The following is a 14,454-nucleotide window of genomic DNA, read 5'->3' on the forward strand; positions in this document are numbered from 1 at the left end:
GCTTAATAAGAAGGTCCTTTGCCAGTTTCAAAAATGTTCATGAGTATCGCCTAAATAAGACTCCTCTAGGATGGTCTCTTTCATCCAAAAGAACCTGTAAGGAATTCCTAATTCAATCCAGTTTTGATAACCAAATACTAAAATTTTCTAAACCTACATCCTGAATTTTGAAAATTCTAGTTCCTTCCTATCATTTTTGTTACTCTGAAAGTATTTCAAAAAAAGAAAAAAACATTGTTAACACAAAATAAATTGGCCCCAATGTCTCTTTTAAAACAATGTAGGGCATCTTGACTATTTCTACAGCTTGGCTATGGTGAATAGTGCAACAATGAAGACAGGTGTGCAAGAGTCTTTACTGAATCTTGACATGCAACTATTTGAATAAATATCCACAAACTATACTGTTGGATCGTAGGGTAGTTCTATGTTAAGATTTTTTTTTAAGACTTTCCAAATTGACTTTGATAGTAGTTGTACTAATTTACATTCCTACCAACAGTGTACAGAGTTCCCTTATTCCCCCACATTCCCATTATCATTTGTTATTGTTCATACTTTTGGTGGTGGTCATTCTTACTGGGGTGAAATGGAATCTCAGTGTTGTCTGATTTGTATTAAATCATCTGTGAGGAAGAATATTATTATGTCATTTTCAGGGAAATGGATAGACCTTGAAAAAATTATGCCAAGTAAAGTAAATCCAGCTCAGAGAGACAAAAGACACATGATTTCTTTCGTATGTGGAAGTTAGATCTCAATTATAAGCAAACACAAAAATATGTAGAAGGTCATATGCAAATATACACAAACAACTCCATTAAAGTGTGGTATACACTGAGAAGATGTTTAAAGGTGTAAGTAACTACTATGAACAACTAGCTTACAATCTAACAAAATGACTATCAGGAAGCTAAAACATGTCGTCAGCTGGGAAGGAGAAGACAGAGGGTTGGAGAGGCAGATGAATGGGGGGCAGGGCAAATATAGTCATGACACTCCATGTACTCAAAGGAAAATGCAATCAGCCAACTTGAATGGATAGGTGGGACTCAGCAAGATGAAGGGGAGGAGGGGGATGAAAGAAGATGACCTTGATCAACAAGACACATTGTACTCCAACTGATATGTTAAGTTGAAACCCCTTTGTACACCCACTTAAAGATAATAATATGAAATAACTACTTAAAACTAAAACAAAATAGACAGGGTAAGAAAGGAACTTAAAATAAGGAATCCTGATCCCAAGGGGTTTTGGTGGGTTTTTTTTTAGTATTTAAATATGTCTTCGTGAAGTGCAAATTTCTCCATAAAATGCTGCAGTATCTAAAAATATTATTTTGCTACAAACATATGGCTAACTTATCTCAGAATTTAGAGCTCAGTGCTTAAAGAAGAAATACTTCTCAATAAAGAGTTTTTCCTGAGCTCAGCCAGATCTATGAACAAAGGAAACTTGGACCGTCATCAATTTTATGGCATTACCAACACATGGCTTAACAATTAACGTAAGGATTAACAATTAACAATTAAGCTGTAAGGATTATGCTTTCCAAGACAAAGTCAAATTCAAGTATCATGTTTATTTTTTCCACAAATTATTTCTCTTTAGAAGTATAAAGGGCTACTATACTTATCACATAAAAAAATTATATGCTTTAGAGTCAGATAGAATAGAATGTTCTTCTGAATTTACCATAAATTCTTCCTATGAACTTGGAAGTGATCTACCATCTCTGAGTATCTGTCTCTATCTTTATCAAAAGTATAGTCGTAATAATTACTGTGTTCTACCTAAAGTCTACTAACTATATTACATACAAGTCATGATAAAAAGCCCACAATGTGGAGTATTTACAAAGAATTTTATTTTTTCTCTCTGGATTTTTTTCTTGAAGCATACATATTTCAAGATCTCTGTGATTAGTCATTCTTCCTCATCTAGTTTCCTACATTCAAGCCATTTCCCTGCCTTTAGCACATCATGTAGAGACTAAAACTGCAGAAACTGTGGGTGCCTCAAATCACAGCTCCTTACAAAATACATTTCCTTCGTGACTCAGAGGTTTCTCTACACATAATTTTAGAGAAGTCACATCCCATTTTCAGACTCCCCTTTTCCTTCTCTTTCCTATTCTTCCTAGGTTTGATTAAATGGTAGCTGATATCTAGTTCTGTGTCTAAGATTTGTAGTCTCTTATAACCAATAAATTCCTTAAGCTGAAATGAATACCTAAAATGAGAACATGAGATCTTTAAACTACCTTCATAATCTAATAATTCTAATCTAATATTATACTATTTTTGAGCATTGCAACAAGTAATCTCTCTCATTTTTAATAACCAAGCCTCACTACATTTCATATAAGATAAAATTTGTGACAAACAATGCCTAAAAATATTCAGATTTCATTTCATTAATAAGCTTGATCACAGCTGTGGGCTTTTTGGGAATGATTAAATATTACAAATGTAAACCACATGGATGAATGCATGAAACAATTGAGTAGAAAAGTTTTGTAGGGAAGAGATTTTATAGTTCAAGAGAATTGTCCAATGTGGGTTGGGGGAAGGATGGAAGCATATAGAATAATTGAGATTTGGAGGGACAGGAGGGAGACTGAGACCAGGCTCTCTAAACAATGGAGAAAGATTTTTTTTCCCAAAAACTTTTAGATTCCACTTCTTTTCTTTTCTCTTGATCTCTTTAAAGCCAAGAAGTTTTCTAAATTCCTTCCAACTGAGTTGCAACAGACATTTTGTAAGAGGCTTTTTTTTTCTCAGAAAAAAAAAAATCAGTAGAAATAGTCCTTGGTGAAATGGAGTTCCAGATGCAGGATTACATAGATCTGTGAGCCAACAAATACAAAAGGAGTTAAAGCAACAGAGACAGGGCAGGCATAGAGCTCTGTAGTGAAGGTGGAGATGCTCTGTGTTTTTATTCCTGAGATCAGAACCCCTGTGATGAAGGGAAAGCAAACAGGGCCCAGAGCAGACTTTTTTTTTTTTTTCCCAGTACTGGGGCTTGAATTCTGGGCCTGGGCACTGTCCCTTTGGCTCTTTGCTCAAGTAAGTGAGCTACTACTCATTTCCAGCTCTTAAGTGGCTAATTGGAGATAGGAGTTTGAGGGACTCTTCTGTTCAGACTGATCCTCAAATCTCAGTCTCTTGAGTAAATAGGATTACAGGCATGAGCCAAAAACAGTAGACATTTTTTTGGGGGGTGGGGGTTGAGGGGCGGGAAGCAAGGGCATGTATAAAAGGAGAAGGTTGCTGAAGAGATGGTCCTTCTACTTCCTCTAGTCACTCTCAAAACCCAGTGTATTCCTCCCTCTAACAATGCCAGCCCTCTCACATCCTGGTTCTGTGGGTGTGGTAAGCAGGCCTCCAACCTCCTTCTTATCAAATCACTCCAGTTTCTCTGAAGCTAGTTATTAAATCACCTCTTAGGACTTAGGTATCCTTTGAGGAAAAAATAGCAAGAATTTTCACAAAATGTGTGCAGCCCTTATTAGTCCTCCTCCCCTCCTTCAAAGATTCAATTAACAAGAGGGAAAAGGTGATGTGTCTTTAACAAGTTCTTCACGCTGAATTGCTTAGAGATGTACATTAGGCCTTCTTTTAGTAATAGGAAAAAATTATCTCGTCATGACTGGGCTCTCTTTCCCACCTCCAACAGAGGATTGCAATCAATCAGCGGGACAGCAAGATTGATTTTCTAATTAAGCCAGCATTTGTATAGGCGAGGGAGCCACAGAAGGCTTCCCTACTGTATCTTCCCAACACATTCTTATTTGTATTCATTTACCCTCGTTCTTAAAGTCCTTCCCAAGTTGGGGGAGGGGAAAGGGTTTAGTTACTCTCTCCATGGAAATATACTGTAGTCTCTCTAGCTGCTTCAGGAAAGAATTACACCAAGTTATTAGGGAAAAGAGAGAAAATAGTGACAAGAATCCATTTGGTCTCAATTTGGCTCCCCCATTGGATAAAATTTTTCACCAGGCCCTGCTGCCTTGCACCCTCCCACCCACCTCCAAGGCCTCCCGTGGTCACAGCTGGACCAGCTAACACAGATGGCTGGAGCAGGCAGGCTTTTAGCATTTCTAAAAGCTCCATTTCAGGTCTTGCTTGCCAAAAAGGTATAGCAGGCTTTTGTGCTGGTCTCTGTGATGAGATGTGTTCCTGATTTAATTTACTTAGAGAAAGAAAATGAAACCCTGAACAGCTCAGCCGGATTCTGCGTCCTTTGGGACCCCACCGGAGGAGAAAACTTACTTTAGCAATTCTGGATCCAATGTGCTTGTGCCTTGTTCCTCCTGACCTTCCTTCAGTGAACAGCACTGGGGAATAAAACTGAAATCAGTGAGAAAAGCTTGCATCTTTTTTAGTTCATTCCTGGTACATCCATTACCTAATATTTTATTTAAAAGCTCAGTCTTTCACTAATTCAAAATGCTAAGCTCCATTTAAAGATCATTCTCTCTTGAACCGAGGTGAAGTCTACTTATTGTTCTATGTTTAAAAAAATAGAATCGAAGAAAGAAAGAAAACAAGGAAAGAGAGAGAAAGGGTGTGAGATGGGTTATTGAGGCAAATAAATTGACTAAGGGGTTGGATACTTGTGATTGCAGCAGAGACAACAGGGAAGAACCTTGAACTAAATTATAAATATGCATGTAAACACATAGAGGGTCATATGCAAACACACCTAAGACTGACCTAAAGAAGGTTCCAGCCAAAAGAAGTCTGAGGCCCTTGAGCCCTCTTGCTGAGACCTGCTTGCAGCTCTACTTTCACTTCAATAAGTTCCTCATCTGAGCTTCTACTCCTTCCTGTCTAGCTCAGTTCGTATCAGGACAGGAACCAATCAGGACACACCTCCTGGGGGGGGGGGCGGGGCGCGGGGAGCAAAGAGACAAAGGCCATGCCCAGAGACTCCTGCCTGGTGGAGTTATTGAAGAACTACTAAATTCTGCATGTATAAAAACCCTAAGAAAGGGCTTTTCAGGTGGCATCACTCACATTCACTAAGTAGCCCCTGGTCTTAACCTCAGGTGGTACAACACTGCTCATGTCTGCTGTCCACAACCCTCTCTGGAATCTGTGTCTCTCCTCCCATCTGCCCTCCCCAAGCCCACAAACACAGCATACTCCAAACCGAACTCACACTCTTCTCTGAAACTTGATCCTCATTCTTATTTCCCTCTTAGACTGCATAGGGTTCCCCCATGCTTCTAGTCATCAGCTTCAAAACCTGAGTATTGCTGTGGGTTCAGCTCTTCCCAGAGCCCCACTTGGGTCAGAGTTTTGTTTGTGTACCGCCATATGTGAAGACAACACCACCAGTTGTTTGGCTGGACATTCAGCATCCCAGGAGAAGCCAAGCTTTGCACATAGCACCCACAAACATTACCTCAGTTTGAGCAAAATGTAACACCTTCTGTATATGTTTATTATTCTGTCCACACATACCATCTCTTCCTAGGACATGGTCCTGATTGCCACCACCCTGCACCCAACACACACACACACACACACACACACACTACACATAACACAATATACACACAGCACACATATGCATATACACATATACACGACATACACAATAACACAGGTACACACATGTGTGTTTCTGTGAGCATCCATACATATGCACATATACACATTATATATATGCACATGCATGCCATGCCTACACAAACACATATGTGTATGCACTTCCACACACATGCACACAGGACAGGCATACACATACAAAAAGGACTTTTCTTTTCTGGATCAGGTAAGGACTATGATACATTAGGACTTTCACAAGTAAATTGGCCTTACAATCTTTTCATTAAATTATAAGCTCTTTGAGAGAAAGTTCTTAAAAACTTTATTTTACTACAATTGAGGCAAGTGATACAAAGTTTTATGTACACTAAATACTCAATATGCAGTCATGAAACTGATCTAGATAAGACTGCTAGCAATGGAAGACAAAAGAATTCCAGAAAGCCAATCAGGGTATGGTGGGCCAAGTGGGTAGGTAGGTAGGGTACACACACATTCATAAGGGGGCAGAGAGTCTGGGTAAAGGGCATCTATGGCTCAGACAAGCAGTCTGAGGATAAGAGCACAACATTCCGGATAAGAAGTCAGGCAGCAAGAGCTCAGACACTCAGTGGCCAGGCAAAAACAGGACAGATCAGACATCAATAAGAAGCTCAAAGAGGCATGACAAATGAAAGGATGTTTTAGAACCACACACACAAAAAAATCCCACCAATTTCATCAAGTAGTTGAGAAAGAGGGTGTTGGGTGGTCGTGACAGGTTGCATGGTAGAGTCAAAGCAACTGAAGGGGAGCAGCTGGCTGGCAAAGGATCTAGGACACAGCTGAACTCACATTTTGCCCCAGGCTCTGAGCTCTTAATGTGGTTCCTCTGAGGGTGAGCATCAATCCTGGCTCCATTAGCATGAGCTGTGCAGGAGGGGACAGACCATGGGGAGCATTTGGCCTGTGCATTCATAAGAGACAATGGTAGCTTTTAGAAGGCAAAGCTGGGGTAGAAGCATTAATTGTCCAGCTGTTTGTGGGGAATGGTTACAGATGGAGATGGGGAGAGGCAACTTTTTCAAAGCATGCTCAACCAAAGTAAGTCAGAGCCATGTTTGACTACTGGGAAAGAAAATTACTTGGGAAGAAAAATAACCTCTGCATGTGATTTTTGCAGAAGGAATGAGAAATGGAAAGAGAACTACATGGGAACACAACAACAACAAAACCTTGTGCTATGTGCTAGAACTGAAACTATGGAAGCAGAGAATAAGAGGAAATTATAGAATGCACTAGAGAATTTCAATGGGAAAGGCACTGCAATCTCAAAATATGAAGTCTCAGTGGAGTAGAGAAAAGAGAACTAGCCAGGCACTGGTGGCTCACGCCTAATCTTAGCTACTCAGGAGGCTGAGATCTGAGGATCATGGTTCAAAGCCAACCCAGACAGAAAAGTGAGACTCTTATCTCCAATAAACCACTAGAAAAATGGAAGTAGTACTGTAGCTCAAGTGGTAGAGAGTTTGCCTTGAGTTAAAGAGCTCAGGGACAGTACCCAGGCCCAGAGTTCGAGCACCATGAGAAACAAAAAAAAAAGAAAGAAAGAAAGAAAGAAAAAAGAAAGGAAGGAAGAAAGGAAGGAAGAAAGGAAGGAAGGAAGGAAGGAAAGAAGAAAGGAAGGAAGGAAAGAAGAAAGGAAGGAAGGAAGGAAGGAAAAGAAACTAAACAAACTTGGAGAAAAACTAGGGAGAATAAAGTGATCTTGTGACTGCCCACATGCTCATGACTGCATACACTGTCAACTCCTCATGAGAACAAACTGACCTACTTCAAGAAAAAAGAAAAGTAAAGCCGGGCATTGGTGGCTCATGTCTGTAATCCTACTCAGGAGGCTGATATCTGAGGATCACTGTTCAAAGCCAGCCCGGGCAGAAAAGTTCGTGAGACTCTTATCTCCAACAAACCACTAGAAAACCCGAAGTGGTGCTGTGGCTCAAGTGGTAGAGCACTCACCTTGAGCTGAAGAGTTCAGGCACAGCACCCAGGCCCAGACTTCAAGCCCCATGACTGACAAAAACAAAACAAAACAAAAATCCCAGAAAATGGGAAGAGACCCTGAACAGAAAGGAAAAGTCACACTCAAGTGGTGTAACTGCTAAACTCATAGGAAAGATTGAAATAACACTTAAACTAAGGTTAAATCAAAGCTCTGTTTTGGAAAACCAATCATCAGTGATAGCAAGAATAGCCAAGAAAACTCATCTATGACTGCTTATTGCTTAGAAGACTGTTTTTAAGTACTTATTAGAAGAAGTGGTAGTTGCAATACGTTTCAAGGGACTGGGAGAGATTTCATAAGTGAAGAACTGAGCATTCCTGGAAAATACAAGCATCATGAACAAGTCAACCAGTAAAGCACTCCCTAGGGATGTGGAAATGTATCTCAATGGATGGAAGAGAGAAGGAAGTAGGGAGAGGTGTTTTCAGCACTAGGAAGTCTTACCACCTCTGATTGTGAGCTACAGACCACCAAAAAATTGAAGAGACAAACATTGCAGAGATGGTGAGAAAATTATGCCCGTGTGTCTATTAGTACTTTTTGTTGATGCAGAGAATGGTAATGCCCAATTTAATATACACAATCATATTTTCCCTCTCATGCTACCCATATTCCTTGCTTTAAAATCTGAAGAATGAGGTTCTGTAAGCTTCTTGCATCTGGCCTGCTGCCATCCTCGGCATAACCGTTTTATCTTTGGGAGTCTCAGCTGTATTCACAAAGGATGGTGGCAGAGTTAATTAGAAGAAAAGTTAATTAGAATCTAGATCTTCTAAAATTTCTCCCCCCTTCAGCAATTCCTCAAGTTCCTAAAATTGCTGCGTAGAAGAAAAGATTTGCACTGAGCCAAAACTTTGTAACTGTGAAATCATTCTAATATGATGGAGAATGAGTGTGACTTCATGTATGTAGGAACATCAATTATTTTCATTTTTCATAGTAGCTGGATGTTTGGTACAGAAGATAGAAATAATCATTTTCACTGAAGAGAAGAAGTCAGACCAAGTGGATAACAATGCAAGGCACTTGGAGATTCCTGCCACTTACAAGAGAACAGAAGATTTATTCCCAAGAGCTCTATACCCTGGAGCAAAAATCCATATCAAGGATAGTAGGAATAAGTAGAGGGAAAAAGAATTGCTCTGTCATGAACACATAATTGGAGGCAAGGGGGGGAACTATGGTTAATGAAATATAAAATAAAAAAGTACCTCTGGAAGCTTACTTTATTCTTACAGCTGTAGTTCAAATGGTAATTTCCTTCTCTCTAAAATGGAAGTAATAATACTTATGGTTGTTGTGAAGAAAGAAGACTATATAACAAAAGCTTGACCCAGTGCTAAAGCCTTACGAATTCCATAAAAGAACTTAGAAGGTCAAAGGAATGTTCTTCACTACACATCGTTTACCTTCATCAGCCAATGGAGGTAATAGTGATGGCCACCATACAGCCTGGCTTTTATGCTTGCCTCTCCCTGAAGTGAAGTTTTTTGGTCTGTCATCACCCAAAAACGAATTTCTGGGTATAAAGAGGAGTGCAAATCCAGTATTTATTATTTCTGTGTTTCTTAATATCTTGGACACCATTGAAAAAGTAAACAGCTAGCCAACTGGAGTCCATTCAAGACTAAATAAACATTTGGAGTAGGGCCATGCCTTTTGCAAAATTACAACCTACTTAAAATAGATGGCCTTGGAGGTCAGTTTGAAATATGCTCAGTTGGATGTGCATGTTTGTTTACTTCTATCCAAAGGCAATTTGGGGGCAAGTAGCTCGGACAGCTGCTTGGGGCCACCAGCACTCAGTAGACACTGCTGTTCCTTGGACAAGATGTGCTGTGCCACTGTGGCTATAAAAGGGCCTCCCCATCTGTGATGGGAAAAGGCAAGAGCCAAGGGGCCATGGAAGGAGTGTGCAGACCTAACAGAGGACATTGAGAAAGGGAAGACAGAAGTAAGGGTAGGGTGAGGGCTCTTCTCCCATTTCTAATTGGGAGGACTATTTGGTCAATAACTGCTCCTACCTCAAGCAAAGTTATTAATAATAAGAATATTTTTTGTTTTCAAATAACAAAAAATTCTTAAATTAAAAATCAGCCCTAAACTAGGCACTGGTAGCTCATACCTGTAATCCTACCTATTCAGGAGACTGAGATCTGAGGTTCGTGATTCAACGCCAACCTGGGCAGGAAAGTTCATGAGACTCTTTTTTTTGTGGGAGGAAGGGGGGTCTGGTCATTAGGCCTGAACTCTGGGCCTGGTCAATGTCCCTCAGCTCTTCAGCTCAAGGCTAGCGCTCTACCATTTGAGCCACAGCTCTACTTCCGGCTTTTTCCTTTTTGCTTATGTGGTGCTGAGGAATCGAACCCAGGGCCTCATGCATGCAAGGCAAGCATTCTACCACTGAGCCACCTTCCCAGCCCTCCATGAGACTCTTAACTCCAGTTAACCACCAGAAAACCATAAGTGGAGCTATGGTTCAAAGTTGTCCAGAGCTAACCTTGAGCAAAAATAGTGACAGTGCTCATGGCCCTAATTCAAGCCCCACAACTGCAAAAAAGAAAAAAAAAAAGATAAAAGAAAAAAGGAAAAGAAAATAAAGAAAAAACAAGAAAAAGGAAAAAAGTTCCAAAAGCTTAATGAAATTCTGAAACTATTCAAAATGGAACAGTTTTTCACAAAGCACTTAACGGTAAAATAATCCAGAACATGAGACTTAAATATTCCTGATCAATCAATGCATACATTGAAAAATAAAAAGATCTTTTCATGGAAAACTTGCTTGGGCTTCCAAAATGAAAAAAAAAAAAAAGCATTCAAAAATTGGTTTCAGAGGTAAGGTATTTCCTCCCTATCCTTTCCATTATAATAAAATAATCATGAAAATAATGATAGTATCCAATGCTTTGGAGGAGGGTGATCAGAAAAAGAGAGCTTTTTAAATTAACAACAAGAGTAATTCCAGACATTGAAATTTTAAAAAAATAAATTAATTTTCTCAAACATTTTTAGAAATCCTAGTAGCAATTTTTCTGTAGAAGAAGTTCTCCTATTTGACAGTGATTCATCCTAAAATAAGACATGGAGAAAAATAAAAAGATCTGGATCTAGCATGTAAGAATTTTCCTGTACATTCAGAATATTTTACTTGACCAAAGAAAAATAATAATTCTTCTAAGAATATCTGCTTTGACTACTCAAGCTTGAAATGATTTTCTGCTTTGCTGAATTTTTATGTAATATATAATTAGTCTACACTATTCAGAAGTTAATTATAACTGCTTAATTTTTTTCTCACTTATTTTGTAAGAGTTTGTTTCCCCAACTAGATAGTAAGCTCTTTGACAGTAGTTATATATTGTATTTATTCTGTACATTGGAGAACCCTTTTTGGTACAGGGTACGTAGAAAGCCTTCTGTAAATACTTGCAGAATGAAAAATTCTGATGACTATAGTTTCAAATGCCATGTTTCTAGAATGAGTGGTTACTTAAGTAGCATTATAGTCATCATGCAGGCACAGTAGAGTCACCTGGATATGTATTATACTCACTTGGGAGCTTTCAGACCATTCCTATGCATTGTGGCAGATACTGATATTAAATAATAAAAAAGTTATCATTCCTTCCATCAAGGATCTTACAAAGCTAGAGCTGAAAGCAGGCATTGGAGATAATAATAAACAAATATGATTTATACTTGCTTCAGACATGTAAGTTACACCTCCACAAATCATATTGTAGTTTCATTAGTTAACAATAATTTCAGAGAATTCACCATGATAATTGTGATTGGCTCAAGTTATTCCTCAGCTTTCTCAATAACTTACTTTAAAAAAATCCTCCAAAATGGGTTATTGTTGTAGATATTTAAATCCAACTCTTTTTTTAAATTTAATTTTATTGTCAAGGTGATATACAGTGGGGTTATAATTACATACACAAGGTAGTGAGTACATTTCTTGTTGAACATTGTTACCCCCTCCCTCTTTTTTCTCTCACTTTCCCTCCCTCCTAATGCCTCCCCCTCCAAATTGTACATTTAATCCTGAGAGCCTTATTTACAAGTTATAGAGGGAAACAGAATGTAAGAAGTAGCCTTCTGTCTATGGATACAATGTATTTATTATATTAATATTGTGTGTTCTAGCAAAGATAAAATAATGGATAAGAACCAAGCATGGTTATGCAAACATGTAATCCCAGAACTTGGGAGACTGAGGCAGGAGGACCTCTAGTTCAATGCTGATCTAGACAGACTGTCTCAAAACAAAATATATGACCCAAAAAAACACAATTAAAAAATATAAAAAAATCAGGAATCAGATTTATCTTCCTGCCTGAAACAACCAAAGACCTTGGCAAATCAGCCTTCAAGTTACTGTACACTAGGCCAAAAAGCATAATGAGATGCGAGGAACAGAGGATAAAGATTCCAGGCTGTGATCAGGAAAGGGAGCCTGGGCAGAGAGTAAACAGACACCTAGACTGAAGAAGGGGAGACCAGTATTTAGGGAGGCCAAAGTGCCTATACAGTTCAAGGAGTCAAGAAGGGAAGGAGAGGAGGTGGGGGAGGGAGAAAGACATAAGAAAGGGAGGGAGAAAAGAAGGGGAGAAGGGAGAGAGGAGGAGGAGGGAGAAAAGGAGGGAAGGGAGGAGGAAGAGAAGGAGGAAGAGGAGGGGCTAGGAGGGAAGGGGAAAGGGGTGCAGAGCATTCTCCTAAAGATCAGCAACATACTGATAAACAAATACTGAGAGAAAATTATCCTCTGGGCAAAAGGAACAGTGCCCAGAACTCACCCCAAGATAGTAATGGTGCCCATTGCACACAGCAATCTCATAAATCAAGATTTATGGACCAGCACAAGGGTGTGCAAAGTGAGACTCACAGACCAAATCCAATCTGTCACCTAGTTTTGCAAATACAGTTTTACTAGAACACAGGCACAGCCATTTCCTTATGTATTTTCTGTGGCTTAATTTTGAACTAGTGACAAAGCTGAGCAGTTGGGACAGAGACCAGATGCTTCACATAGTCTGAAAAATTCACGACTTGGCCCATTAGAGAGAGAAAAATGCAGCATATCCTCCAGGTTAAAGTCCTAAGTGCCTGAACTAAGTAACAGGGGGGAAAAATCACTTACACAAAAGACTCTATTAGATGCTAGTCCTATTAATAAAACTTGCTTTTGAAACAAGATCCAAGAGGATGATTGTTTCCAAGTAACTTAATTCTATTCAGAATAAAATGAAAATATATAGTGTTAAATACAAACAATATCCAGAACAGAACAATGTGTAATTCATGTCTGGCATCCAAGCAAAAACTTCTTTATATGCAAAGGAGAAAAATAAAATCTACAATGTAGGGAACCACAACTAGTCCACTTTGACCTGGAAATGACGCAGGTGATAAAACTAAAGCCAGTGATGTTAAAATGTATGGTACACTTTACTGGTGCTTGAGAAAAGATTGTATGTGTTGGATGGAGAGGAGAAAAAATGTGTGTATGCACACATAGGCATGCGAAGACCAAGGCTTGAACTCAGGGCCAGGATGCCATCCCTTTGCTTTTTTTGTTCAAGCCTGGAATTCTACCACTTGAGTTGTAGCTCACATCTGGCTTTTCGCTGGTTAATTGGAATAAGTGTCTCATGGACTTTCCTGTCCAGGATGGCTTTGAACTGCAATCCTCAGATCCCATTCCCCTGAAGAGCTAGAATTACAAGTGTGAGCCACTCATGCCTGGCTTGAGAAAAAATAAAATCCAACTCAACCATTTTACTATTTAAAACAATATAATAACAACATACTTGGAGATTTTAATATAAACAGAACCCATGATAACATAAGTACAAAGACTAAGAAAAGTATAAGTTGTTATCAATACTCTTGTAATGTTTTTACATAATGGAAGTAACTCAATATTATTTGAATGTACACATGTATGTTGTAACTTTTAGAGCAACTACTTACAGCACTATTTTTTCTTCATTTTGGACTTTTTTTTTAGTTCCCACTTTTCTGCAAGCATTCTCCACCTATCCATGTCTCTTGACCATTTTTCTGATAGCAGTTTAATATATTTACAAGATGGCAGTAAAATTATTTCTTTTGAGAAATGTATCATCTGAGCCTTGGCCTTTTTCTATTATTATTAACATTTTCTCCATTTTCACATATCATAGAATTTTTATTGAATTAATAGTTACATAAATACATAATCTAGCAAGAGCCTTATTATTAATTATCTTGTTTCTTTGGATGATGATGTAAGCAATCCTTAATTTCTAGGTAAGTAAAAGGATAATCGAGACTTACGCAAATAATATTTACATATCTACTCACCCAAAGAAGGTGCCTCCCTCCTCTGCAAGGTTTTTCTACCTTCTTGGCTGTATTGGTTCAATTAGTCCTTCAGCTGAGTTAGATGCTATCTGTGTGCCCATGTGGATCAGTTCACTGCTGTCCTGGTTCTGAAGAAGGATATTCCTTTCAGCCTGTCTTGAGATCTGAAAACCTGAGAGACTTTGAGGATCTCTTCATGGTTCATAGTACAACCTCTATTGTAAGCTGCTGGGAGACTTAATTTACTCTCCAGTCTTAATCTCAGCTTGGGGCAGTTTCTCTGGTTTGTCCTCTGCTGTCTGTCTCAGACTAACTCCTCCTTGCCTTCCTCTACCACAAAGTCAGGCATCTTTGGGCCCTTCTCTACTTTTATAGGAAGAACTTGTGCTTCCTGGAATATGCTTTATCCCGGTTTCACTGAATCCCTCAGATCCCTGATGGCTTAAACACAAATCTGTAATTGTTTGTTTTCATTAAAGAGAAAGCAATGTTCTCTTGGGAAC

General features: G+C 38.9%; 1 long non-coding RNA gene across 1 annotated transcript in view; it reads right to left on the bottom strand.

Annotated features, from left to right (window-relative positions):
- LOC122107296 overlaps nt 1-4,797 on the bottom strand; it is a 44,530-nt gene extending 39,733 nt beyond the window's left edge. The window contains exons 1-2 of the long non-coding RNA XR_006147327.1: nt 4,720-4,797; nt 4,276-4,340 (exon numbers count right to left, since the gene is read on the bottom strand). This is a non-coding gene — a long non-coding RNA (uncharacterized LOC122107296). The remainder of the gene's footprint in view (nt 1-4,275; nt 4,341-4,719) is intronic.
- Nucleotides 4,798-14,454: the final 9,657 nt, after the last annotated feature.

The sequence above is a fragment of the Dipodomys spectabilis genome, unplaced genomic scaffold (assembly GCF_019054845.1).
Source record: "Dipodomys spectabilis isolate Male_0828 unplaced genomic scaffold, ASM1905484v1 ptg000050l, whole genome shotgun sequence".
NCBI lineage: Eukaryota > Metazoa > Chordata > Mammalia > Rodentia > Heteromyidae > Dipodomys > Dipodomys spectabilis.